We start from the raw sequence: 27,758 nt of genomic DNA on the forward strand, positions 1-27,758 counted from the left end.
AAGGAACCACATTGCATTATCTTATCTGCCATTGTTTTATCAAATCTAATTCTCATATATTGAGTTCTGAAGATCTGAATCTGATGAAGATATGAAAATATTAGTAGTCAGACGTTCATCAGTAATGATTTATTTCTTCTGTAGTTTTTACATTGCCCATTTATTGTGTTCATGATTGTTTAATCCAAGGGTGATGGTATGGGTATTTTCTGGGGTAAATCGTGAGGAGATGTTCAGCTGTGTTTTGGGATGGAGAGTCTGAGGACAGGGGCACAGGGGAGAGAGAGCAGAGTAGGGGTGGGGGAGGTGAACGCGTGGGGGCAGGGATGGGGGGCTACTAGTACAAGCGGAAACACAAGTGAAGAGACACAGGAGGAAGAGCTCCCCTTCTGCACCGTGCATAGCTCTCCGTACATATACGCATAATGAAGTCTTTGAGTACTCATAGCAACACTGTGAGGTGAGCATCTTTAATGCTATCAACCCTTTCGTCAGCTGAGGAGCAGAGACACGAAGATGTTAGTGGGTGAATGCATCTGCACAAGTCACCTAGCTGTCAGGAGCTGAGTCAGATTGGTGCGCAGGCCAGAGAGAAACATCCAGGTGTGGGATCTGACCCCAATCTGGAATACAGTGCAGGGTCTGGTGTACTCTGGGTCAAAAGGCAGATAAACATGTCCATCCTCCTGAAACATTACTATGGATCTGTGTATGGATTGGACACAGTGTCTCGTAAGTGTGTGAAAGACCATGGGGTGTCATGTCAACCTGCACACATCACAGAGAACAGTTCCTGGTCCATACTGAGGTCTAAACAGTGTTTCCTCTGACCAACATTAGTGGAGGACCCTCATCATTATGGAAAGTAGCATAACCATAGTATAATATAATGATACACAGACAGAGCAACAGATACAATATCATGAAGACATTACCTCCCCCATCTCGTAATTTTCCTAAATGCAGAGAACAAAACCTGGAAGGCAGTAGACCACATATTAAGTTTTTTTCTCTGAAGTGTGACATTCTAGATAATTTCCAAATAACATTTTATTAGTATTGTAATTTGTTGTATCTTCATTGTTACATAGGCAGTTTTTCTATTATAATTGAAAAATGTACTTTCTGAAGACTCGTTCTCCTCAGGTATCTTGAGGTTTCAGCATAAGAAATTTGTGCTGGTATCCCTGCCAGGTGAAAACCCAATCAGCGCACTGAAGTCAGAAGTGGTATCTTTGGTACTGTAGGTGGGGGGCTGTGGGGAGTAGAGAGGTCCTGATGGAAGGCTAGCTAAGCCTGCAAGAATTGAGAAAAAGGTCACTGACGCCATAGGCCCAAACCAGACAACAGCTCACAGGTCCCAAGGAATTCACTGGTGTTCTGTCCACGGAAATGTCTGTGTTAGGACTTTCAGACCTTTGCTCCTTTGGCTCCCATGATGCAGTGTGGTGGCTTATGGTGCTTATAACACAGTCCTGCTTTGACCCAGCCTGTGGATCAGAGTCAGAGCCTCCCCAGCAGCACTGACCCCTTTGTGGGCAATCTGGAGTGCTTTTTGTGATGTCTGGGAGTCTACAGTTTCCAAAGAGAAAGGAGAAAGAAGATACATGGCGCAGGGCGTACATGCACCCACCCCGTGCATGTGGTGCTAGAGATGTGCTAGAGATGCAGGTGCAGCTTCTTAGAGGGACCAGGTAGGGATGAGCAGAGTTGGATTCGGTGACTCAGAAAGAAATGTGGAAGTGATGTAAAGGGAGAAGACACACTGAGAGGGGTAAACAGCTCCAACTCCCATTTCTGTAGCAGGGTAGGTGCTCCATGACTGTTGTGAGAAGGCTCCCTGGTCTGAGCTCTGGGAGGGAGTGATGAGCATTCTAAGGACCCGCCATCAACCCTAAGCAGGGGGCGCTGAGTGTGTGAAGACATAAGTCTCAGCCTTCACCACTGACAGACACAGAAAGCTTCTTAGCCCCGCTGATAGTGGGGCGGTGGCACCTTAGGGAAGCTCAAAGGGAAGGTGGAGGTGGTGGTTGTTGTTCAGTCGCTCAGTCGTGTCCGACTATTTACGACCCCATTACCGACTATTTACGACCCCTGTGACCCCATGACATGCCAGGCTCCTCTGTCCTACACTATCTCCCTGAGTTTGATCAAATTAATGTCCATTGTGTTGGTGATGCTGTCTAACCATCTCACCCTCTGTCTCTCCCTTCTCCTCCTGCCTTCGTTCTTTTCCAGCACTAGGGTGTTTTCCAATGAGTCAGCTATTCTCATCAGGTGGCCAAAGTATTGCAGCTTCAGCATCAGTCCTTCCAGTGAGTATTCAGAGTATTCAGTATTCATTTCCTGTAGGATTGGCTGGGTTGTGCTCCTTACTGTCCGAGGGATTCTAAAGGGTCATCTCTCTAGCACCACAATTCAAAAGCATCACTCAGCCTTCCTCATGATCCAACTCACACATCTGTATACAACTACTGGAAAAAGCATCGTTTTGACTCTGCAGACCTTTGTCAGCAAAGTGACGTCTCTGCTTTTTAATATGCGGTCTAGGTTCATCATGGGTTTCCCCGGGGGCTCAGCAGTAGAGAATCCGTCTGCGAGGAATTAGGACACCTGGGTTCAATCCCTGGGTCGGGAAATATCCCTGGAGGATGGCATGGCAACCCACTCCAGTATTCTTGCCTGGAGAATCCCCTGGACAGAGGAGCCTGGCGGGCCTTGGTCCATGGGGTCGTAAAGAGTATGCTGAGAGACGTCACCTCCCAAACAGAATCTCTGGCCAATGGGCTGTCTCCCTAGCTTTACTCATCTCAAGTGAAATCTGTTCCCTGGGCTCAGAAGCCACGTGAGATAACAAAGGAAACTTGAGGCAGTGGTGCTTTAAGCAGTGATTTGGTGTGAGATCTTTATTCGTTTGGGCCAGGTGACTGCAGGGAATGAAATGGGGTAGGGTGATGAAGGAAATGAGATGATGACTTTATAGTCCCAGCCACCTCCCTTCCCCCAGGTAGACGACTTCAGTAGGGCTGGCTGGTGTCAAGGGCGTGCGTATAGGCTGACTTGTAACAACATCCTGTGTGTGGTATGAGCAACTTGGTGGGCAAATCAGACAGCATGGCCAAATACTCATTTCTCAGAGTGGATGGAGGGAGACGAGAGAAAAGAATGATGAACCATGGGTTAGTTGTGAGTCAGTTTCTAAAATCTCAGTATTTCTTCAGAAGGTGTGTGTGTGTGAATTCTTTTCTTTATCTGATAATTGGCTTTCTACATGAGGAAATATCATCGTGAGAGACTCCTTGTGACATGTGACAAGAGGGTGGGAGTGAATTGGGTTAAGGTCATTTTCCAAGTCTTTTCGAACATTTTCCAAAGGTTTTCCAACATTTTCCAAGTGTTTCACACAAAGTGTTTGTTTAAGGGGATAGCAGTGCCCTTAAAGAACTGAACTAAGTGGTTGAAATACAGGTTTCAGTTTCTGAAATGTGAAGAGACTCTGGGATGTGTGTTCATCCTAGCCAGTGGTCACAGGCAACTCATAAAGTCATAGGACTTGAACTGTGTCTTCCTAATGTCTTTTGCTTTCTTCCCTTGAATGTGGTGGAGGCCTCAGTTACGGTACTAAAGTTCCTAAGTAACAATTCTCTGAGAAATGTAGCTCTCTAGAAAAGAGCAGTGCCTGGGAAGCTGATCTAAAATTTTAATATAGCCTGTGATGTAATTTTTATTAGCTTCACCCAAGATATGATCATTCAAAGAATCTAGAGAGATGCACCTACTTCGGTATCTACCATTGGATTTTTCAAATGAACACACAGTAAGATTGGCCCGGTTTTCTTTCTTATTATATATCTATTTATTGGTGGCTGCACTGAGTCTTTGTTGCTGCACGAGGCTTTCTCTAGTTGTGGAGAAGGAGGACTACTCTCTAGTGGCGGTGCATACGCTTCTCATTTCAGAGACTTCTCTTGTTGTGGAGCATGGAGTCTAGGCTCGAGGGCTTCAGTAGTCGAAGCAGGTGGGTTCAGTACTTGTGAGACACAGTCTTAGTTGCCCTGTGGCACGTGGAATCTTCCTGGACTAGGGACTGAACGCCTGCCCCGTTGCATTGGCAGGTGGGTTCTGTTTTATTTTTTAATCATTAATTTATTTTAATCAGAGAATAATTACTAAACCATACTGTGATCGCTTTTTGCCATATATCAACATGAATCAGCCGCAGGTATACATGTGTCCTCCCCTCCTGAACCCCCATCCCACCTCCCTCCCCACCCTGTCTCTCTGGGCTGTCCCAGAGCACTGGCTTTGGGTGCCCTGCTTCATGGATTCAACTTCCACTGGTCATCTGTTTTACATATGGGAATGTGTATGTTTCACTGCTATTCTCTCAAATCATCCCACCCTCGCCTTCTCTCCCCGAGTCGAAAAGTATGTTCTGTACGTCTCTGTCTCCTTTGCTTCCCTGCATGTAGAATCGTTGCTACCGCCCTTCTAAATTCCATATATATGCATTAATATGAGTATTTGTCTTTCTCTTTATGACTGACTTCTTTCTGTGTTACAGGCTCCAGGTTCATCCACCTCATTAGCACTGATTCAAATGCATTCCTTTTTATAGCTGAGTAATAGTCCATTGTGTATATGCACCACAACTTCCATATCCATTCGTCTGCCGATGGACATCTAGATTCCTTCCATGTCCTAGCTGTTGTAAATAGTGCTGCTGTGAACATTGGGGTACATGTATCTGTTTCACTTCTGATTTCCTCGAGGTGTATGCCCAGCAGTGGGATTGCTCGGTCGTGTAGCAGTTCTGTTCCCAGTGTTTTAAGGAATCGCCACTCTGTTCTCCATAGTGGCTGTACCAGTTTGCGTTCCCACCAACAGTGGAAGAAGGTTCCCTTTTCTCCACACCATCTCCAGCATTTATTGTTTGTAGACTTTTTGATGATGGCCATTTTGACCTATGTGAGATGATACCTCATTGTGGTTTTAATTTGCAGTTTTTTAATAATGAGTGATGTTGAGCATCTCTTCATGTGTTTGGTAGCCATCTCTGTGTCTTTGGGTAAATGTCTGTTTAGATCTTCTGCCCCTTTTTGTGGGGTTGTTTGGTTTTCTGGTATTGAGCCGCATGTGCTGCTTGTATATTTTGGAGATTCATTCTTTGTCAGTTATTTCATTTGCTGTTATTTTCTCCCATTCTGAGGGCTGTCTTTTCACCTTGCTTACAGTTTCCTTCATTGTGCAAAAGCATTTAAGTTAAATTTGGTCTCTTTTATTTATTTGTGTTTTTATTTCCATTACTCTGGGAGGTGGGCCATAGAGGATCTTGTTGTGATTTATGTCAGAGAGTGTTCTGCCTATGGTTTCCTCTTAAGAGTTTTATAGTTTTTGGTCTCACGTTTAGATCTTTAATTCATTTTGAGTTCATTTTTGTGTGTGGTGTAAAAAGTGTTCCAGTTTCATTCTTTTACACGTAGTTGAGCATTTTCCCCAGCATCACGTGTTGAAGAGACTTTGTTTACGCCATTGTATATTTGTGCCTCCTTTGTCTAAGATAACCTGTGCATACGTGTGTGGATTTATCTCTGGGTTCTCTAATTTGTTCCATTGATCTATATTTCTGTCTTTCTGCCATACTGTCTTGATGACTGTCTTGATGACTGTAGCTTTGTAGTATGGTCTGTAGTATAGTCTGAAGTCAGGAAGGTTGATTCCTCCAGGTCCATTCTTCTTTCTCAAGATTGCTTTGGGTATTCAGAGTCTTTAGTGTTTCCATTCAAACTGAGAAATTATTTGTTCTAGTTATGTGAAAAATACCTTTGGTAGTTCGATCCGGATTGTGATGAATCTACAGATTGCTTTGGGTAGTAGAGTCATTTTCACTATGCTGACTCTTCCAATCCAAGAACATGCTACATTTCTCCATCTCTTTCTGTCATCTTTGATTTCTTTCATCAGTATTTTTTATAGTTTTCTGTATACAGGTCTCTTGTTTCTTTACGTACATTTATTCCTAAGTATTTTATTCTTTTCATTGCAATGGTGAATGGGATTGTTTACTTAAGTACTCTTTCTGATTTTTCCTTATTATTTTATAGGAGTGCAAGGGATTTCTGTGCGTTCATTTTATATGGCAGGCACATTCTTTTTTTTAAATTTTTTTATTTTTAATTTTTAAAATTTATTTATATTAGTTGGAGGCTAATTGCTTTACAATATTGCAGGCACATTCTTAACCACTAGACCACCAGGAAATTCCTGGCCTGCTTGTCCTTGCTTGTGCAGTTGTCTGGGCTCTGATCCACAGAGAGATTCCAGTGATCACCATCACGACCAGAACACAGGCCATGTCTGTCACCCCAAAAACACCCAAGTGCTGCCCTTTTTGGTTTCCTCTCCCACACCCCAATCCTTGGCACAAGGATCTGTCCTCCTAAACTACATTTTGTCCTTTGCAATTTTAAATTTCCTTACATATTCTGAGTATAACACCTTTCTCAGATCTGTGATTCACGATCATCTTTCCCCTAATAACAAATAGCTTCCCTTTTTATTACAGGAGACATGAGTGATGAAATCTTCTTTTCCTCCCCACACTCAGAGGCCAATGTGGTGTAGCCAGCAAGTGCCTGTGAAATTCTTCAGAAGTAAAAATGAATTTTGCTGTCTGTCAGTCAGTCTGTGCTCTCAGCTAGCCCCCAGAGCTGTATTTCTGCAGAAATCCACAAGTCTTCTGCAGACAGAGGCGCTTGAGAACAGGTATATTTATTGGAGTCTGAACTTGTGATCTCATCAGAGAGCTTCAGAGCTCAACCCATCTTGCAGGACTTGTCTCCCAAGGGAGCTTTTCTTCTTGAAACTCAGAGGCGTGAATTTAGTCAGTGTGGGCATGTTTAGCAGGGCGAACATGGCATTTCCAGGTTGTTCATCCTTTACCAGGTATCAGACCACATTCAATATATTTCTTTGTGTCACCTTATTTAATCCTCCTTCAAAGACCCATCATTTTGGAAGATTTCAATCCTAATTGATGAGGTGAGAAAGCAGAGGACAGAGAAGTCAGGGGGATTGCTCAGAGTCATATAGGCCGCCAGAGGAAAAGTGACCCACAGACCTTGGCATCCTCCATTCAGAGCCCCCACTCTTTATTTCTTCAGTAAAGTTGCCATGCGTGCGTGCATGCCAAGTCACACTAGCCATGTCCAACTCTTTGCGACCACATGCCTGTAGCCCACCAGGCTCCTCTGTCCATGGGATTCTCCAGGCAAGAATACTGGAGTGGGATGCCACGCCCTCCTCCAGGGGATCTTCCCGACCCACGGATCCAACCCATGCCTCCTGCAGCTCCAGCAATGCAGGAGGATGCTTTACTGCTGAGCCACCGGGGAGGCCCAAGGTTGACATATGATATTATATTTCTTTCAAGTGCACAACAAAGTGATTCCATATTTTTAAACATTATGAAATGAATTGCTATGATAATTTTGGTTACCATGTGCCACCACAGAGATTTATTATAAGATTATTGACTATATTCCCTGTGTGTACATTTCATTCCCATGACTTATTTTATAACTGGAAGTTTGTATCTCCTAACCCCTTCCCTGTTTTACACATCTCCCTACTCCTTCCTCCTCTGGTAACCACCAGTTTGTTCTCTGTGTCTCTGACTCTATTTCTGTCTTGTTTCCCATGCTCTCTTACCTATTTCTGAGGTTACACATATAAATAAAACTGTGTGGTATTTGTCTTTCTCTGTGTGCCTAGTTTCACTTGGCATCATACCCTCTAGGTCCATCAATGTTGTCGACATTGACAAGATTTCACTTTTTTTTGCTGAGTAATATTCCACTGTGTGTGTGTGTGTGTGTACACCATTTCTTCCTTTTTGACTCATGTATCGATGGGCACTTAGGTTCCTTCCATATCTTGGATCCCCTTGGCTGTAAATAGCACTGCAGTGGACAGAGGAGCACATATATCTTTTGTGACAAGTGTTTCTTCTATTCTTGAAAAAAACACCAAGAAGTGTAACTGCGGGATCTCATGGTAGTTCTTGTTTTCAGTTTTTGAGGAAACCCTCATTGTCTCCATAGCGGCTGCACCAATATACATTTCCACCAACACCGCACGAGGGTTTCCTTTTCTCTACATCCTCGCCAACATTTCTTACTTCTTGTCTTGTTTATAATAGCTACTTGACAGGTACGAGGAAGTACTTCACTGAGGTCTTGATTTTCTAATCCCTGATGAGGAGATGTTGAGCATCTCTTCATATGTCTGTTAGCCATCTATACCTCTTCTTTGCAGAAATGTCTATTCACTGCTTTGCCCCATCTTAAAATTGAGTTTTGGGTGTTTTCCCATTGCCAATACATTCTATGAGTCCTTTAGCTGTTTTGGATATCTATCTCTTTTCAGATGTGTATCACTTGCTCATATCTTCTCCCACTCAGCAAGTTGCCTTTTTCTTTTGTTGATGGTTTCCCTTGCTCTGTAAAAGCTTTTTAGTTTGATGAACTCCCATTTGTTTATTTTTGCTTTTGTTGCTCTTGCCTGAGGAGACATGTCAAAAAACTATTGCTAAGACCTATGTGAAAGAGTGTCCTGGCTACGTCTTCTTCTAGGAGCTTTATGGTTTAAGGTCTATCAATTTTGTCTTTAATCTTCCCTTGTTGTTGTTGATTTCTGAATGTTGTGTATGAAAGGGGTCCAGTTTTCCCATAACAATTTATTGAAGAGACAGCATTTTGCCTGATGGATGTTCTTGGCTCCTTTGTCATAGACTAATAGGCCATATGAGCGCAGGTTTATTTCTGACAGAGTATCCCCAACTGTACCCTCCGGAAAGGCTGGGGTGAAGTGAGAAGACCCGGTGACTTCAATGTCCATCCACAGCTGGTGGCACACCAAGTCTGGATAAGGTACGTCATTGATGCTAGCCACAGTGCACTGGGGCAGGGATGGTCATCCCCACCTGGCACAAGTTCCCCAGGGTGGGATGCGATGGGCTCACTCCAGCAGCCAACCCAGGTCGATCCCACCATCCACAGTCCCTCAATTAGCCAATCACGAAGGTTTTCACTGTTGTTGTTACATCCCCTCCATGCCGTGCCAGGCTGGCTTTTCAGACGGGCGAGGTGAGGCGGAATTGCATAGCCAGTCCCTGCCCTCGAGAGTTGAGTCATTAAGCAGAGAGGAGATCTGACACCCTTAGATGTGGTGGCGAGTGCGTCACGGATCCCCTGTGAGGCTGCGTTGCTAGGAGATGAGAGGAGTGACGAGGATCAGGGTAGATGAAGTGGACATGGCGGGGGAGGGGACAGGGTACTCTGGGTCCTTGCTGTGCCAGTCCCAACTGCAGAATTACCCCCAGCCTGCAAGAGGGCACCCGGAGGATGGATGGCAGCTATAAATGAGGATATCAGCAGTGCCACCCCATCCCCACCTCAAAGTCTGTATCCCCAACCTGCCTATTGGGTGTTGGTGGTTTGGGGGTGACTTCTTAGACAGCATACTCTCCCCAGTTACAGAGTAGGAGCCAGAATCCTGTGATGTGCAGAGATGTCCAACACGTCAAATCCTAGACCAGAGACTGAGCCATAGGAACCAACAGGCCAGAGAATACTGGATGGGAGTTGGCTTAAATGCAGTGGCCAAATAACAAATCTGAATGTACCTATAGCAAGCAATGATATTGAACCATTCATTTAAACACCTTCCCATAAAGGGAAGTCCTGGGACTCCTGGTTTCATCAATGAAATCTATCAAATGTTTGAAGAAGAAATAGCACGCATGCTTCACAGATTCTTCCTGAATAGACAGGAAGGAGGAGGGAACATTTCCTCATTCATCCTATAAGCACACTATTAGCCCGGTACCAAAGCCAGACTTGACATCACCAGAAAGCTACAGATCCATATCTATCATGAATAGCGATGCATACACCCTCAACACAGTATCAGGAAACCAAATGGAGAAATATTTTGCAAAGGGCTGTGCAAGATTTTTCCCAGGATTGCAGTATTGGACCAACACTCAACTTCAGTTATGGGAAACAGTGTATTGATATAATGAAGGACGGAAACCACCTGTCACCTTGACAGACAAAGAAAAAGCATTTGACACAGTTCAAGACCCGTTCATGACAAATAAGTAAATAACTAAAATCAATAAACACGGTCAACCAGCTCAGGATAGAAGGGATCGTCGTCGTGGTGCTGAAGGACATCCCCGAGAACCATCCTGCTCTCGTCACGTCACATCCAGTAGTGTCTGAGTGAATGCTTGCGTCTTGAGATCCAGACCAAGGACAGGGGGTCTGCTTCAACCACCTCTATTCCACACTGCCGGAAGGGTCTAGCCTGTGCACCGTGCAAAAGGAGAAATGACATCATTGGGAAATGAGAAGCGAAACCTATGTCCACACAAATACTTGTCCTTACAGGTCTTTCACAGCAGCACTGTTTCTAATTTCCAAATAGTGGAGCAGCCTAAAAGTCTGTCAGCTGGAGAGTGGTAAACAAAGTATTCTGTATGTAGCCATACAGAGGAATAGCATAGACGGATAAAAAGTGATGAACTTCTGCTCTCTGCTGCCACGTGGGTGAGCTTCCAAAGCATTATGCTAAGTGAAACAACCCAGACACAAAAGGCCACTTCCTGCAAGAGTCCATTGATATGAAATGCCCAGAAAGGGCAAATCTACAGAGAGGGAAATCAGACGAGAGGATGCCTGGGCCTGCAGGTCCTGTTGGGGATCCACTGCTGACGGGTACATGGAACCTTTTTGTGGGGCTGGCGGTGTTCCACACCTGCACTGTGGTGGGGGTTGCACCACTGTGTGAAGGTGCTAAAAGTCACTGCCCTGGGAGTGATGGGTGTGATTTCTGGTATGTAATTATACCTCAGGAAAGCAGTTTAGGAAGGTAATGCAGATGTCCAAGTGAGACATGTGGGAAAAGGCATGCCATTGCTTTGTAACAACGAGGAGTGCCCCTGCTCCTTCCACGTTTTGGGTCCAGCCTTCTCCACGAGTGCTAGATGCTCCCTCCAGAAACAGTCGCTGTGTACATCAGGACAGAATCCCCAGGGAGCACACACAACTAGTGTGTCTCTGTGTTGACTCAAGGGGCCCGTTGTGTGACCACAAGTCAGTGGATCTGGACGGGCTCCCAAAACCCACCCTGCATCTGAAATTCCACTTTGTTGTTTTCCCATTCTTCTCAAATCACGTGAACCCAGCTTCCGTTTCCCGGGTAACGGATCTCAGCCCTTAGCTCCAACCTCTGGTCACAGGAACACCTGTAGCCTGGTGTGAGGCCCCCTGCCTGAGCTCAGCAACCCAGGAGGGATGCTCAGCAGAGCAGTAACCAAGACAACGCAACTCCATCCATTCTCCTTCTGCCTCCAGGACTGAGGTGCGTTCCCTCCACTCCATCTTCCTGAGCGGTAAGGAAGGTGACTTGGGGACATGACACATCTCTGACTCATTGAAATTGTTCTAAATTTGGCTGTGAATAAATATGTAAAAAATCCTTCAGAAGGTAATTTCCCTCAGAAGGGAATTTGTAATTACAAATTTTTTTTAAATTTCATTAGTAGCAAACATGGTTCTTCAGTTGAGGATTCTATTTAAAACCAGGACAGGTGAAGCATCATGTGATTGTGCTTCTCAATCTTAACTGTGCATCAAATCTCCCCTGGAGAGGCTTTACAACAGTTGATGCTGGCAGCATATCTCAGGAGAGTCTGATATAGTAGGGTTGGTGTGTGGCCCTGGCATGAGCATTATCTGAAAAAGTTCTCTTATGAAAGCCGAGCTTGCAGCTGTGGAAACAGAACCCATTCTTACTGGAAGAAATCGAACATCAAAAACTTGCAACTGTCTACAAGCAAAGCAGGCTTTCATCATGGCCCGCTATGCTTGACAGGCACCTTAGGCTGAGGAAAGGGACAACTTGCCCAAATAAATACTTGTTTGAAAACTGACCTTGTGCTTGCTCTCCTGCATGTTTCTGAATCCAAAGTTTTACAGTTAAAACCCTGCTGTTGTTAGTGAAACTCAGTATGTTTTAGTTCTTGTCAGGATCCCTTGTGCCTAGTTAGTTGAATACATTTCTGAAACACTGGAGATTACTGCATTGGACAGATCAAAAGAGTGCTTCAAAAAAAGAGTAAAGATGGCTCAGAATTGTAGCTATTGATGTTGATGTGGAAGGATCGGCTGTCAGCGTATCTGCTGCCTGGGCTCAGTTGCCATTTTAAACTGTTTCCTGTGTTATCAAATTAACTCCCATGCTCAGATGAAGACCAAATAAGAACAGGATGTTTATTGGGAAAAATACAGTTAAGCAATCCCTTGTTTGATGCACACCTTTTAAGACCCACCTCTCGAAACGTTCTACTTTAGGAATCTCTTCCGGATATTCCTTGGCCTGTTCCCCAATGATGGGCTTACACTGCTGTGTCCTGACTCACCGTCCTGTTAAAGACAGGGCTTTCATCCTCTCAGATGGATTACAGTGGCCAGGTTCTCTCGGAGATCCAAAAGAGGGTGATGGCCTGTGCTCAGGACACCTTAAGAGCGTGTCTGTAGGAACAGGGCCTCTGAGAGGAACGGATCCCCACCTGTGGCAACAGGAATATCTCGGGTCAGCCTTTTCCAGACCAGCTCCAGGGATGTCATGGCTCGGTGAAGATCACACCCAGCAGCATGTCCGGGATTGTGGTTGAAGGAACTGGGTGGATGGCCGTGCCCATCCATGAGACACCCCAGGGAACATTGGCCTGGGGCTACTAGCAGGTCTGCAGTGCTTATGGGACATCTGAGTGCAGATGGCCTATACGTCTCATCCTGTGGGGGAAGTGGGGCCCAGTTGGGAAGTCTTAGGTAGATCTGGTGATAGGAAAAGCCATCAGCATACAGAGTGATAACGGATGAAAACAAGTCAGATGGGTAAAAGCTCTCGGGGGTGACGTGGTCACCCAAGGATTATGTGTAGAATGGAAGAGCACAGGGCAGAGGTGGGAAACCAGAGGAAAGCAAAACCAAGATTTAGGAGAGGGTTAAAGTAAATGGACAGACAAGGAGTCTTAGAAGTAATGGACTGAGAGGGAGGAGGAAAGCCAGGATGCACTTCTGTCAGAGACTCTGACCAAGGAAAGTGTTTTTGAAGACAGAATGTGTCTGTGGCCAATACACCACCGGGTACTATGGTTTGGCCCACGGAGCTCTTGGGATACGTTAGCAACGGGATGTTGTGTGGATGGGCACTCAGAGGAAGAATCAAGAGGTAACCAGCTAAGGATGCTCCTGGAGTCTGTACTTTCAAGAAGCATGGCTTGAAAGGAATCAAAGACGCAGCGTATTGGAAGTAGAGGTCTGTGTGCTTGCAGGGTATGCTATTTTCTGTTCTCCAAACCAAAGAGACCAGGATGCCAGTTCCAAAAGAATCATCAGGACTGTTGACTAGAAGACAGAATGGAGAATTGGAATGATCTTCACAGGTGAGTATTCACGTTGCGGTCAAGGAGAGTGGTGGTTTCAAAGCAGCATTGGAGTTCCAGGAAGACCTTCCTCTCCCTCTGGGCCCCACTCTGCCTCTGTGACCCATGGTCACAGGAAGAGCCAGGGTGGAGGTGGCGGGCGTGGGTTCAGATGACAGTCTCAATGTATGCTCCTCAGATTCCATGGACACTTCAGTGTATTTGTTCTCCCTGGCTGATCTGATCTTCCTCATGAGTGTTCACCCTTCATACTGGTTAGTAACCAGAAAACTCCTACTGAAGTTACTTCTAACATGGAAAGTGTGGTTGCATGCAGCCAACTGAATGTCCATAGATACAAATGCTCACTCTATTCTGGTGAAAATGCTCTCTACTTCTTTCAGCCATGGAGCAGGGGAATGTGTCACTTACAAGGCTTGCGGTAATGTGGGAGGGGTAGTCTATAACACCTTTGTTCCTCACAGTGGCCTCAGCGGTCCCTGAGGGAAAGATGACTGCCCTCTCCTGGCTCCAGCTGTTGATGCTGACCTGCACCACCCGTGGGTGGGGTGGTGAAACTTGCATTTCTGTCTCCGTCCTCTTGCTGTGGATCCAGTGCTCCCTGGCTGACTGAGCCTCAGCCACTCTGCTGGCATCTTCAGACCCCTCTGAATCGGGGTCTCATTGTCCAGCCCATCCCTGGGCAGGGATGTCCACTCCTCAGCCTCAGCTGCAAGGTCTCCTAGCCCATTGCCTGCTTAGGTTTCGTCTGCATTCTGTCCCTTTCCACATTTCTCCCTCAGTTGATTCAGAGCCCTCCCTTGGATCTCACCTGCAGCAAAGCAGGCACCAAGATCAGCTCCAGAAAACGAAATTCCTAAACGACAGCCACCCATCTGCCCAAAGACAACATTGGGTCATTGCGCAGTGTGCCCCCTGTGAGTCCCAAGTGTGAATGGGGTGGAATCCCCCTTTCCCTGGTGTTCCTCTTCATTTCTTGTCACACCTCCCTTGTTTGAGCCCTCTCACCTCTGCCTGCCACTGCCTCTGTGGGCCGTTCCCCACTGTGAGTGGGATGCTCTTTTCTTTGGCTTGTCTTTCATTTGACCCAAGACTTCCCATACAATATCCAGGTCAAAGGGGGCATAGGGTAGAATGTGTACCTTGTCAAGTACAGTTAGGATACTTTGGTGTCACATAAGCCCCACACCCCTGAAATATAAAAACAGGGATAAAGAACACAAGAGTCAAAGATGCCAGAGATGTTGGCTAAGATGAGCACTGAAGAGTGTCTGCGGGATCAGGAACAATGGATATTAATGATGGACTTGGCAAGGCCAGTTACAGTGGAATGACTGGGACAAAAGCTTCATGGAAGGGGGCTGAATAAAGAATACCTCAGCAGACTTTGAAGCAGTTTTGTTTTGAAGGGCAACGGGTGATGTGCCAGTAGCTGCAGAAGAGGGTGGTAGAAGAGGGTCGGTTTCCCCCTGTGTTGTGGAATGCTGCGATGTAGAGGGAGCAGGTCCTGGTTCAGGCGAGAGGGGTGATAACTGCAGGTTGGAAGTCCCTGGGAAGGTGCAAGGCATGGGATCCCGGCAGAGGTGAGGGGCTGGGTGCAGTCAGGAGCACTCGGGCAGATGGGCAGCAGACTGCCAGGGCAGAAACATGCACTTTGGGATTGGGAGACTTGAGAAATCCCACGGGATTGCTTCTTTCTTCTCCAGGAATTATTTTCGGTTGGGGCTGGTGGTCATTAGGATCGAGAAAGGTTACTACTGTGTAGTGTAGTAGTGTAGGTAGGTAAGAGTGAAAATGAACAGTAGTTCTACTCTGGCCACGGGTTTAAGATAAAACACTTCTGTAAAGTTGGGTGCTCAACGCTCAGGTGCTCAGACACAGGCAGGGAGTGAGTAGTCAGGAGTGTGCAAGGAGCACAAGAAGTGTGTTTGTGGGGGACAACTTAGAGCCCTGCCTCAGCGGATCGGATCAGGGCGGGGCCTGGCGGATGGTAATGGAAGGACGTATGGTAGTAGAGGTGAGGGTTTCCAGGATGTTCTGTTATCCGTGCACTGGCCCTAGAGCTAGGCGGCTGGCGGACAGGACATCATATTGAGGGGGATGAGAGGGAAGAAGGCTAGAAACAGCAGACCATGAGGGGCGCGGTCTTTCCTGATGCCCGCGGCCGGGGTCGGGGGCGGGGAGACCGTGGGCAGGGGGATGCTCGGGTAGGGAGGAGGGGAACATCGACGAGGACGGAGACTCTCTGGGGTGACCGTGGGAGCCTCGTGGGCACTGAGGACGGATCAGAAGAGTGAGGGCTGAGAGAACAGTGAGTATACCACGGGAGGAACGCGTTCACAGGGCTAGGGTGGGCGGAAGGGGAAACACAGGGGACTTGTACGGGTTCCGCACTTGTGGGGCTTCGGCAGTGGGAGACAGGACCCGGACATACACGCTCAGGTTCTTCAGTGAAGACTTTGAAACCGGGTCCAGGAGAAAACTTCCAACCAACCCGGCCAGGACACTGACAGGGGCCTCCCTGAGTTGTTACACGCATGCCCAGAACCAGCCAATGGGGGCGCAGCACCGCCCACCAAGCCGCGGATTTCTGAGACTCCCTGACTTCCTGCCCCTGTTTCCTAGGTTCAGCGAGCCGCAGGAGTTCGCGGTCCACGGGTGGTTTGGCCGGGCCCCTTCCAGAGGTTGCCTTCCTTTCTCTGGTCCTGATGGGAATCCCCCTTAACTTCCGCATCCACGGTGTCGAGTCCTCTCCGCGAAAACCCAAGAAATACGTTGGCTTTTCTTCCGGGCTTGTGGCGTTTTGGTTTCTGTGGTCGGCAGGTGGCAGTGTTGCTCCAAGTGTCACCATCCCGTATCTCCCCCGCCCTTCGCGGTTGAAAAAAACACCAGGAAACCTTTTGCCATAAGAAGGAGCACATTGTTTTCTCTGCTTGAGCATGTTGAGTGCTTGAGCAGGTTGGCATCTGAGCCCTTCAGAGAGCCCTTTGTGAAAACTTTGAACAAAGCCATTGACCCTGAAAATTACAATAAAATAATATAAGCTGATATATTGAAAAATGGTGGAGAGAGTGAGCTCCCTTGTCAGTCTTCTGATCCTAGAGGAAATGTAGTATTTAAATAGAACTTTATTATGACAGTGAGTTTAGACTTGAAAATGTTTAAGTGACGTGGAAGTGAAAGTTGCTCAGTCCTGTCAGATTCTTTAAGACCCCTTGGACAATAGAAGGGGAAAGACTAGAGCTCTCTTCAAGAAAATTAGAGATACCAGGGGAACATTTCATGCAAAGATGGACTCGATAAAGGACAGGGATGGTAGTGTAGGGCCCTAACAGAAGCAGAAGATGTTAAGAAGAGGTGGCAAGACTACACAGGAGAACTGTACAAAAAAGATCTTCACGATCTAGATAATCATGATGGTGTGATCACTCACCTAGAGCCAGACATCCTGGAATGTGCAGTCAAGTGGGCCTTAGGAAGCATCACTATGAACAAAGCTAGTGGAGGTAATGTCACGCCAGTTGAGCTATTTCAAATCCTGAAAGACGATGCTGTGAAAGTGCTGCACTCAATATGCCAGCAAATTTGGAAAACTCACCAGTGGCCACAGAGCTGGAAAGGGTCAGTTTTCATTCCAATCCCAAAGAGAGGCTAGGCCAAAGAATGCTAAAACTACCGCACAGTTGCAATCATCTAACACGCTACTAAAGTGATGCTTAAAATTCTCCAAGCCACGGTTACGTGAACCGTGAACTTCCAGATGTTCAAGCTGGTTTTAGAAAAGGCAGAGGAACCAGAGATCAAATTGCCAACATCCGCTGGATATTTGAAAAAGCAAGAGCGTTCCAAAGAAAAAATCTCTCTCTGGTTTATTGACTATGCCAAAGCCCTTGACTGTGTGGATCACAATAAACTGGGGAAAATTCTGAAAGAGATGGGAATACCAGGCCACCTGACCTGCCTCTTGAGAAACCTGTATGCAGTTCAGGAAGCAACAGTTAGAACTGGTCATGAAGAGCAGACTGCTTCCAAATAGGAAAAGGAATACGTCAAGGCTGTATATTTTCACCTTGCTTATTTAACTTATAGGCAGAGTACATCATGAGAAATGCTGGGCTGGATGAAGCACAAACTGGAATCAAGATTGCTGGGGGAAATACCAATAATCTCAGATATGCAGATGACACCACCCTTATGGCAAAAAGTGAAGAAGAACTAAAGAGCTTCTTGATGAAAGTGAAAGAGGAGAGTGAAAAAGTTGGCTTAAAGCTCAACCTTCAGAAAACTAAGATCATGGCATCTGGGCCCATCACTTCATGGGAAATAGATGGGGAAACTGTGGAAACAGTGGCCGATTGTATTTGGGGGGGGGGGCTCGAAAATGACTGCAGATGGTGATTGCAGCCATGCAATTAAAAGACGCTTACTCCTTGGAAGGAGACTTATGACCAACCTAGACTGCATGTTAAAAAGCAGAGACATTACATTGTCAACAAAGGTCCGTCTAGTCAAGGCTATGGTTTTTCCAGTGGTCATGTACGGGTGTGAGAGTTGGACTATAAAGCAAGCTGAGCACTGAAAAATTGATGCTTTTGAACTGTGGTGTTGGAGAAGACTCTTGAGAGTCCCTTGGACTGCAAGGAGATCCAACCAGTCCATCCTAAAGGGGATCAGTCCTGCGTGTTCACTGGAAGGACTGATGTTGTAGCTGAAACTCCAATAATTTGGCCACCTGATGCGAAGAGCTGGCTCACTGGAAAAGGAAAAATTGAGAGCAGGAGGAGAAGGGGACGACAGAGCATAAGATGGCATCACCAACTCGATGGACATGGGTTTGGGTGGACTCCGGCAGTTGGTGATGGACAGGGAGCCCTGGCATGCTATGGTTCCTGGGGTTGCAGAGTCACACACAACTGAACGACTGAGCTGAACTAGACTGTGTAGGCTGCCTGGGTCCACTGCCCATGGGATTTTTCCATTCAAGAATATTGGAGAGAGCTCTGGGGCAGGCAGAGCTGAGGGCTCAAGCTCAGGGCTCCTGGAAGCGGGTCTTCCTGCTGCATTGTTTCAAAGACCCACAGACACAGAGTCAGGTAGCCCAGAAGTTGGGTCCCTTGCCTCTTGTGAGTTGTTCTGGGCCTTGGTCTCTCTAACACGAAAAGAAAGAGAACTCTCGGGGTGGTCTGCAAAGAGAGTGGGGAAAGTGAGCACCAAACCCACGATGTGATTAGCGTATCAGCTTAATCTTGATTACCCACTACAGCTCTGAGACAGAGGAAGTCAAAAAAGAGCTCAGGAAAAAAAAAAAAAAAAAACTCAGAAAAGGGAGAGAGAAAGCAGAAGTCGTTCTCTTCCTTTTCACTGCAGCAGCTGAAGGTGAAAGAGCTGTGTGGATGCCTTTAAAGGTATTTTCTCAGCCTGTGTGCGAATTTGGGACATAATATCCCCAAAGAAGATGCAGAACAGGAAGAAGAAGAGGAGGGAAAGGCCGCTTCTCAGGTGAACGTCCCGTCCCGGGTCGGGGGCTGTGTCTGTGTTTCCTCCTGAAAGGGCTGGGCTGAGAAGCTGCACACCTTTACTCTCTGATTCTAATGTTTCTCCCTGGGGGTTTGTTGTTGTCAACGTCTTCTTTTTCCTTTATTTCTTATAATGGTGAAGACCGGCTCTTAGGCTGCTTCTCCCTGTGTCCCACAGCCTTTTCTTCATCCTATCCTTGCTTTCTGTAGACCATGATGAATTCTCAGGATGAATTAGTGACTTCCCTTTTTGAGAAAAGAACACGGGGGGTTACAGGTATCTGAGATTCCCATTGGAATGTGGTTGGTGTTGGGATCCCAGGGACTTAGGGAGACGCCGTGATGAGTTTACATGTAGATGCAATTCAGTTCTGTAGAACAGGACTAAAAAAATTCCCTTATAAATAGAATTTTGAGGCTGTCACGGCTAACGCCATGGCAGGCAGCCTAGATTAGGAGTAGGCCTGGTTTCCCGGGGTAACATAATTATCAGGCCACCTGGAGCCAGCTAATCAACATATGCCTAGCCAGAAGAAAGGGAACCTATCAGGGGAAAGCTGAAAGCCCCACGTTGGGCCAACAAAAGTTACCTTGCAACTGTGTAACCAATCAGCTTGCGCCAACTACCCACTGTGTAACCAATCCGATTGCGCCAACTACCTGCTGCTTATTTTGACCTAATAAATACCCGAGAGAACTGGGGCTCAGGGCCTTTCGTCCTCACACACCTGGTGAGGGCGGGAGGCCCTGACTCAAGTCAGTAATAAATTCCCCTATTGTGAGTTGCATTGTTTCGAGGAGTCTTCTTTCCCGACTGGGGACTCGGACTACGGGGAGAACATTTAGGGGCTCGTCCAGGATCCCTTGACTGGGGAAGAACGCTCTTTGGAACAAAGGGGAAAAAAGATAGGTAATAGCACCGGTGCTCAGGCAGGTTTAGAAAAGACCAGAGTAAAGCCGAGGCCCTGCTGTGAAGCGGGAAGGTGTCTGGCACAGAAAAAGACCAGAGTAAAGCCGAGGCCCTGCTGTGAAGCGGGAAGGTGTCTGGCGCAGAAAAAGACCAGAGTAAAGCCGAGGCCCTGCTGTGAAGCAGAAGGTGTCTGGCGCAGAAAAAGACCAGAGTAAATCCGGGTCCCTGCTGTGAAGCAGGAAGGTGTCTGGCATTAGGGAAAGCTTTCCATGAGGGAATGGACTGGCCGTTCCGGCTGGCGTGAGGCCGCGGCCAGCGAGTGCGCTGGGAGGCAGCCAGCTCTGCGGGAAGGAGACCTCCTCTCCTAAGCCCGAATCTGGGGAACAATTTTTTAAAAGAAAAAAAAAAAAAATTAAAAAAAAAATAAAAAAAAAAAAAGAATATTGGAGTGGGTTGTCATTTCCTTCTCCAGCAGATCTTCTGAACCCAGGGATTGAACCTGGGTGTCCGGCATTGCAGGCTGACTCCTTACTATCTGAGCCTCCTACAATAATAACATGACAGGGACAAGTGGCAAGCTAAGATCCTGCTGGCTCATTGATGCTGGACACCACCCAAGAAGCAGGTGGTATTACTGCCCTCGTTTTTGCCTTTGGGAACTGTAACCCACAGAGGAAGGGTCAGCTGTCCAGGTTCTCCGGGTTCCTCCAAGAGTGTCCCTCCGTCCAGGTCTCAAGTCTTTCAGATTGTAGTCTGCACACTGGTTTGCAGGATGCTTTCCTATCCCCAATAGGGGAAAGAAATAAAATAATGGGAATGAGGGTAAAGTCAAAGTGTCGTCACTCAGCCCTGTCTGACTCGTTGAGAAGCCCTGGACTGTAGCCCGCCAGGCTCCTCTGTCCATGGGGATTCTCCAGGCAAGAAGAGTGGAGTGGGTTGCAATTATCTTCTCCTGGGGATCTTCCCGATCCAGGTACTGACCCTGGGTCTCACAGGGATTGTACCGAGGCCTCCCGCATTGCTGGCAGATTCTTTACCGTTGGAGCCGCCAGGGAAGCCCAAATGAATGTAAAATAGCCTGCAAAATTTAAAAAATGTATAATAACATGGTTATTACAATAAGATGCTAAATGAAAACGGAGAGGACCACATAGAAAACGATTCATCCACTGTGTCAGTATTGTGACACAACACAATGATAAAGTAAAGCACCTGGGACAAATCAGGTACTTTTCATTTGGTCTACAGATGCATATTGAGAACAGACTGCTGGTCATTGCTTGGTTGATACTGCAAATACTGGTGTGACGAAAAACACAGCAAAAGATATAGCACCTGTCCTTAGACAGTTCTATTATATTTTCACTTCAGGTAGGGGAATCAGAGATGAGAAATTTAGCTCTGGGGACTAACTGAGAACACAGACTGACAGACAGCAGAATTCATGTTCACTTCTGAAGACTCTCACGGGCACTTGCTGGCTACACAACATTGGGCTCTGAGTGTGGGGAGGAAAAGTAGTTTTCATCAGTCCCATCTCCTGCAATGAAAAGGGACGCTGTCTGTTATTAGGGGAAAGATGTTTGTGAATCACAGGTATGAGAAAGGTCTTATATTCAGAATACATAAGGAATTTTAAAATTTCAAAGGCCAAAATGTAGTGAAGGAGCACAGATCCTTTTGTCAGCGATTCAGGTGTGGAAGGAGAAACCAGAAAGGGGCAGCACCTGGGCATTTTCAGGGTGATGGACGTGGCCTGTTCCTGGTCATGGTAGTGATCACTGGGATTCGCCATGTGTCAGATCTCAGAGAGCTGCACACCCAAAGACAAGGAGGCCAGAACTTCCCTGGTGGTCCAGTGGTTAAGAATGTGCCTGCCATATAAAATTAACACACAGAAATTCCTTGCATTGCTACACACTAGCAATGAAAAATCAGAGAAATTAAGGAAACAATTCCATTCACCATCGCAACGAAAACAATAAAATACTTAGGAATAAATTTAGCTAAGAAACAGAAGACCTGGATACAGAAGACTATTAAAACTGATGAAAGACATCAAAGATAGCACAAATAGAGAAATGTACCATAGTCTTGGAGTGAAAATGACTCTACTACCCAAAGCAATCTGTAGATTCATCACAATCCTGATCGAACTACCAATGGTATTTTTCACAGAACTAGAACAAATAATTTCACAGTTTCTCTGGAAACACCAAAGACCCAGAATGCTCAAAGCAATCTTGAGAGAGAGGAATGGAACTGGAGGAATCCACCTTCCTGACTCAGACTATACTACAAAGCCAGAGTCATCAAGATGGTATGGTACTGGCACAAAGACAGAAATATAGACCAGTGGAACAAAACAGAAATTTCAATGATAAATCCCTGTACCTATGAACACCTTATCTTTGACAAAAGAGGCACAAATATACAATAGATGAAACACAGTCTCTTCAACACTTGATGCTGGGAAAACTGGTCAACTACGTGTAACAGAATGAAACTGGAACACTTTCCAACACCATACGCAAAGACAAACTCAAAACGGATTTAAGACCTAAGTGTAAGACCAGAAACTACAAAGCTCTTAAGAGGAAAACATAGGCAGAAGACTCTCTGACATAAATCACAGCAAAATCCTTTAGGATCCACCTCCCAGAATAATGGAAATAAAAACAAAAGTAAACAAATGGGACCTGATTAAACTTAAAAGCTCTTGAACAACAAAGGAAACTATAAGCAAGGTGAAAAGACAGTGCTCAGAACAGGAGAAAATAATAGCAAATGAAACAACTGACAAAGAATGACTCTCCAAAATACACAAGCAGCTCAAGTGGCTCAATACCAAAACAATGAACAATCCAAAAAAAGTAGGCAAGTGACCTAAGCAGACATTCCTCCAAAGACATAGAGATCGCTAATAAACACATGAAAAGATGCTCAGTATAGAGATTATTAGAAAAATGCAAATCAAAACCACAATGATGTATCATCGCACGCTGGTCAGAAGGGCCATCATCAAAATGTCTACAAACAATAAATGCTGGAGAGGGTGGGGAGAAAAGGGAACTTTCTTCCATGGTTGGTGGGAATGCAAACTGGTATAGCCACTATGGAGATCAGTGTGCAGATTCCTTAAAAAACTGGGAATAGAACTGCCATGTGACCCACTGCTGGGCATACACCCCGAGGAAACCAGATTTGTTTGTTTGTTTGTTTTCCATTTATTTTTATTAGTTGGAGGCTAATTACTTTACAATATTGTAGTGGTTTTTGCCATACATTGACATGAGTCAGCCATGGATTTGCATGTGTTCCCCATCCTGATCCCCCCTCCCACCTCCCTCCCCACCCCATCCCTCTGGGTCTTCCCAGTGCACCAGCCCTGAGCACTTGTCTCATGCTTCCAACCTGGGCTGGCGATCTGTTTCACACCTGATAATATACAAGTTTCAATGCTATTCTCTCAGATCATCCCACCCTCACCTTCTCCCACAGAGTCCAAAAGTCTGTTCTGTATATCTCTCTCTCTTTTTCTGTCCTGCATATGGGGTTATCATTACCATGTTTTAAAATTCCATATATATGCGTTAGTATACTGTATTGGTGTTTATCTTTCTGGCTTACTTCACTCTGTATAATGGGCTCCAGTTTCATCCATCTCATTAGAACTGATTCAAATGTATTATTTTAATGGCTGAGTAATATTCCACTGTGTATATGTACTGTAGCTTTCTTATCCATTCGTCTGCTGATGGGCATCTAGGTTGCATCCATGTCCTGGCTATTATAAACAGTGTTGTGATGAACATTGGAGAACACGTGTCTCTTTCAGACCTCAAGGAGACACATGTATCCCTATGTTCACTGCAGCACTATGTACAATAGTTACGACATTGGAGCAACCTAGATGTCTATCAGCAGACGAATGGATAAGGAAGTAGTGGTACATATACACAATGGAACATTACTCTGCTATTAAAAGGAACACACTTGAATCAGTTCTAATGAGGCGGATGAACCTGGATCCTGTTATACAGAGAGCAGTAAGTCAGAGAAAGACAAATACTTATATTAATGCATATATATGGCATTTAGAAAGGCGGTAGCAATGATTCTGCATGCAGGGTAGCAATGAAGACAGAGACCTATAGAACAGACTTTTCAACTTGGTGGGGGAAGGGGAGGGTCGGATGACTTGAGTGAATAGCACTGAAACATATACATTACCATATGTAAAATAGATGATCAGCGCAAGTTCAATGCATGAAGCAGGGCACCCAAAGCTGGTGCTCTGGGACAACCCAGAAGGACAGGATGGGGAGGGAGGTGGGTCCCCCGGTTCAGGAATGGGGGAACACATGTATAGCTGTGGCCACCGATTCGTGGTGATATATGGTAAAAGCCATCAGAATGTTGTAAAGCATTATTCTCTGACTAAAATAAATTAATGATTGAAAAAAAAAACAATCCACCTGCGAATGAAACGGGCAAGCATTCAACCCCTAGTCCAGGAACATTCCACGTGCAGCAGAGCAACTAGGACTGTGTGTCACACTCCTGAACCTTCCTGCTCCAACTAGTGAAGCCATGAGCCATGAGCTCATGCTCTGCAACAAGAGAAGTCTCTGCAATGAGAAGCCCGTGCACCACCGCTAGAGAGTAGTCCTTCTCCACAGCTAGAGAAAGCCCTCATGCAGCAACAAAGACTCAGTGCAGCCAACAATAAAGAAATCAATAAGAAAGAAAACCAGGCCGATCTTACTGTACGTTCATTTGGAAAATCCAATGGTAGATACGGAAGTAGGTGCATCTCTATATTCTTTGAATAATCATATCTTGGGGGAAGCTAACAAAAATTACATCTATGTTATGTTAAAACTAGGCTATGTTAAAACTTTAGCTAGGTTATGTTAAAACTTTAGATCGGCTTCCCAGGCATTGCTGTTTTCTAGAGAGCTACTTTATTCAGAGAACTTACTTTGAAATTTTAGTAACCACAACTGCGGCCTCCAGCGTGTTGAAGGGCAAGAAACAAATGATGTTAGGAAGACACGGTTCAAATCCTATGAGTTGCCTGTGACCGACCACAGGCTAGGATGAACACACATCCCAGAAAGAGTCTCTTAACATTTCGGTAACTGAAACCTGTATTTCAACCACTTGGTTCAGTTCTTTAGGGCCACTGCTGTCCCGTTAAAAAATAAACACTCAGTGTGAAACATTTGGAAAATGACCTTAACCCAATTCACTCCAAACCACTTTTCACATGTCACAAGGAGTCTCTCACAATGATATTTCTTCATATAGAAAGCCAATTCTCAGATAAAGAAAAGAATTCACACACACACCTTGTGAGGAAATACTGAGATTTTAGAAACTGACTCATAACTAACCTGTGGTTCATCATTCTTTACTCTTCTTCTTCTCCTTCCATCCACTCTGAGAAATGAATATTTGGCCATACTATCTGATTTGCCCACCAAGTTTCTCGTACCACACACCTGATGTTAATAGTGACCCTACACACAAAGGCATTAATACCAGTCAGACCTATTGAAGTCGGCTACCTGGGCGCAGGGAGGTGGCGAGGGCAATAAATTCATCATCTCCTTTCCTGCAGTCACTTGGCCCAAATGAATAAAGATATTGCACCAAATCTCTCCTTAAATCACAACTGCCTCAAATTTTCTTCGTTATTTCACGTGGCTTCTGAGGCCAGGGAGCAGATGTTACTTGAGATGAGTAAAGCTAGAGAGACAGCCCATTGGCTAGAGATTCTGTTTGGGAGGTGATGTTTGTCAGTGTATTGCTCACCCACTGTGATGAATAAGGTAAATGTCATCTTGGCTTGGCTCTGGTGCCCAGTTTTTGAGGTGTTAGCCACTAGATGGCGGGCTAGAAAGGTACTGGAATACTTGATTCAAGTTATCAGTAGACTTTCAGTTGAGTTCAGTTGCTCAGTCATGTCCAACTCTTTGTGACCCCGTGGACTGCAGCACGGCCAGGCCTCCCTGTCCATCACCAGCTCCCAGAGCTTACTCAAACTCATGTCCATTGAGTCTCTGATGCCATCCAACCATCTCATCCTCTGTTGTCCCCTTGTCCTCCCGCCTTCAATCTTTCCCAGCATCAGGGTCTTTTCCAATGAGTCAGTTCTTCATATCAGATGTTCAAAGTATAGCAGTTTCAGTTTCACCATCAGTCCTTCGAATGAATATTCAGGGCTGATTTCCTTTAGGATGGACTGGTTCAATCTCCTTACTGTCCAAGGGACTCTCAAGAGTCTTCTCCAACACCACAGTTCAAAACCATCAATATTTTGGCGCTCAGCTTTCTTTATCATCTCTGTACATGACTACTAGGAAAACCATAGCTTTTACTGGACAGGCCTTTGTTGGCAAAGCAATGCCTCTGCTTTTTAATATGCTTTCTAGGTTGGTCATAACTTTTCTCCCAGTAGACTTTAAGGGAATTGTATTACCCAGAATAACGGGGTTGTGGGCGGGGGGGGGGGTCAGTTTCTTCATACAATCAGCTGAAAAAGCTTAAGAGCAGGGACTGCAGCTTCCTGAACATGAAACAGTTTAGCCTTAAGAATACAGGCTGAGGAACTTTGCATGAGACTCAATGTTGCTGGCCTGTTCTGCAGATTTGGGCCTCTAGACTGCAACCTGGATTTCCAGCCAGCTGACTGTTATCTAAGGATATCAGAACTGTCAGCACCCACGAGCCCATGATCCAATTCCCTAAAATAAGTCTCTCTCTATTGGCTGTGTTTCTCTGGAGAAGCCTGACTAATATACCCCCAATATGTCACATCTTTCTCAATCCAATCCAAAGACATTGACTGAGTCACTGTATCATCCCACACCAGATGCTGTGCATTAAAGAAGCTGATAGACAAGAGGATACAGCCATTTATTTAGTGCCTTCCACCTGCCAGGTCATGGGCGCTAGGTGTTTTACATCTGTTATCTCCACTAGGTCTCCCAATAAACCTCACCAACAGGTAGAGGTATTGCCATTTTACAGATAAGGAATTTGAGGCTGAAGGAGAGTGACTGGGCTGGTAGGGCCTGCACTGGAACCCAGCTTGAGTGTAAACTGTGAACAGTGGGATGGAGGGAGATGACATGGGGAGAGGAGTTTGGGCACAGGTACCAGATCATTTCTGTGCCATTAGGGGAGCAGGGAAACATCACACCCTTGTTATCAGTCCTGGGCATCCCCTTGCCATAGGAGCAGCCCCTATCCATCTGAAGCGAATATTACCAGGAACAGCATCATGCACGCAAAAGAAGATGAAGTCCGTGAGTGGTTTCTAGGTGGGAGAGGTGTAACAGAGAAGCCAGCCTCCTGGTGAGGGTTCATCTAGCTGTGAGGGAAAAGCTCGAGGACTGTGGCTGGAAGGAAGAAACTCTAGGGCTGGACACAGATGTCTAATGTGACCTTGAAGTGCTTTGTGAAGCTTGAAGGTAAGGCCTGACCTGTAATCTGCCCTGTGGCAACTCAGTAGTTGTTACACCAGGGAAGGTGCCAGCACATCTCTAATAGCCCCATTCCGTACTCACAAAAATAACCTGCTCAGTTCAGGTCGTTATTCAGAATAGTTCACCCATTTTCAGGTGAGGCTGTATGGCACAATGAGGCAATTTAATTTCTTAAGATGTGATGACAGCAAGTGGGAGAACTGGGTGCAAGGAAGGTTGTGAAGAATCAGAGGTAGTGTCCATACCCACACACTGTATTGTTTCCTCATAAAAGGGAGAAAAGGAAGAAAAGAAAAGGAGAAAATGAGGGAAAAAGAATA

The 27,758-nt window shown here is 45.8% G+C and overlaps 2 long non-coding RNA genes across 7 annotated transcripts in view; one reads left to right on the forward strand and one right to left on the reverse strand.

Annotated features, from left to right (window-relative positions):
- LOC122689036 overlaps positions 1–27,758 on the reverse strand; it is a 574,758-nt gene that overhangs the window by 231,199 nt on the left and 315,801 nt on the right. The gene's annotated exons all lie outside the window — the stretch shown is intronic.
- The window catches only part of LOC122689035, a 79,476-nt gene that overhangs the window by 4,441 nt on the left and 47,277 nt on the right, over positions 1–27,758 (forward strand). Inside the window, exons 3-6 of one of the 2 annotated variants that reach the window (XR_006339686.1) lie at positions 2,239–4,115; positions 8,792–8,930; positions 9,534–13,516; positions 13,981–14,433. This is a non-coding gene — a long non-coding RNA (uncharacterized LOC122689035). Of the gene's footprint in view, positions 1–629; positions 4,116–8,791; positions 8,931–9,533; positions 13,517–13,980; positions 14,434–27,758 lie in introns of those variants that run through there. The other variant, XR_006339687.1, reaches the window with a different exon arrangement.

The sequence above is a fragment of the Cervus elaphus genome, chromosome X (genome assembly GCF_910594005.1).
Source record: "Cervus elaphus chromosome X, mCerEla1.1, whole genome shotgun sequence".
Classification (NCBI taxonomy): Eukaryota; Metazoa; Chordata; class Mammalia; order Artiodactyla; family Cervidae; genus Cervus; species Cervus elaphus.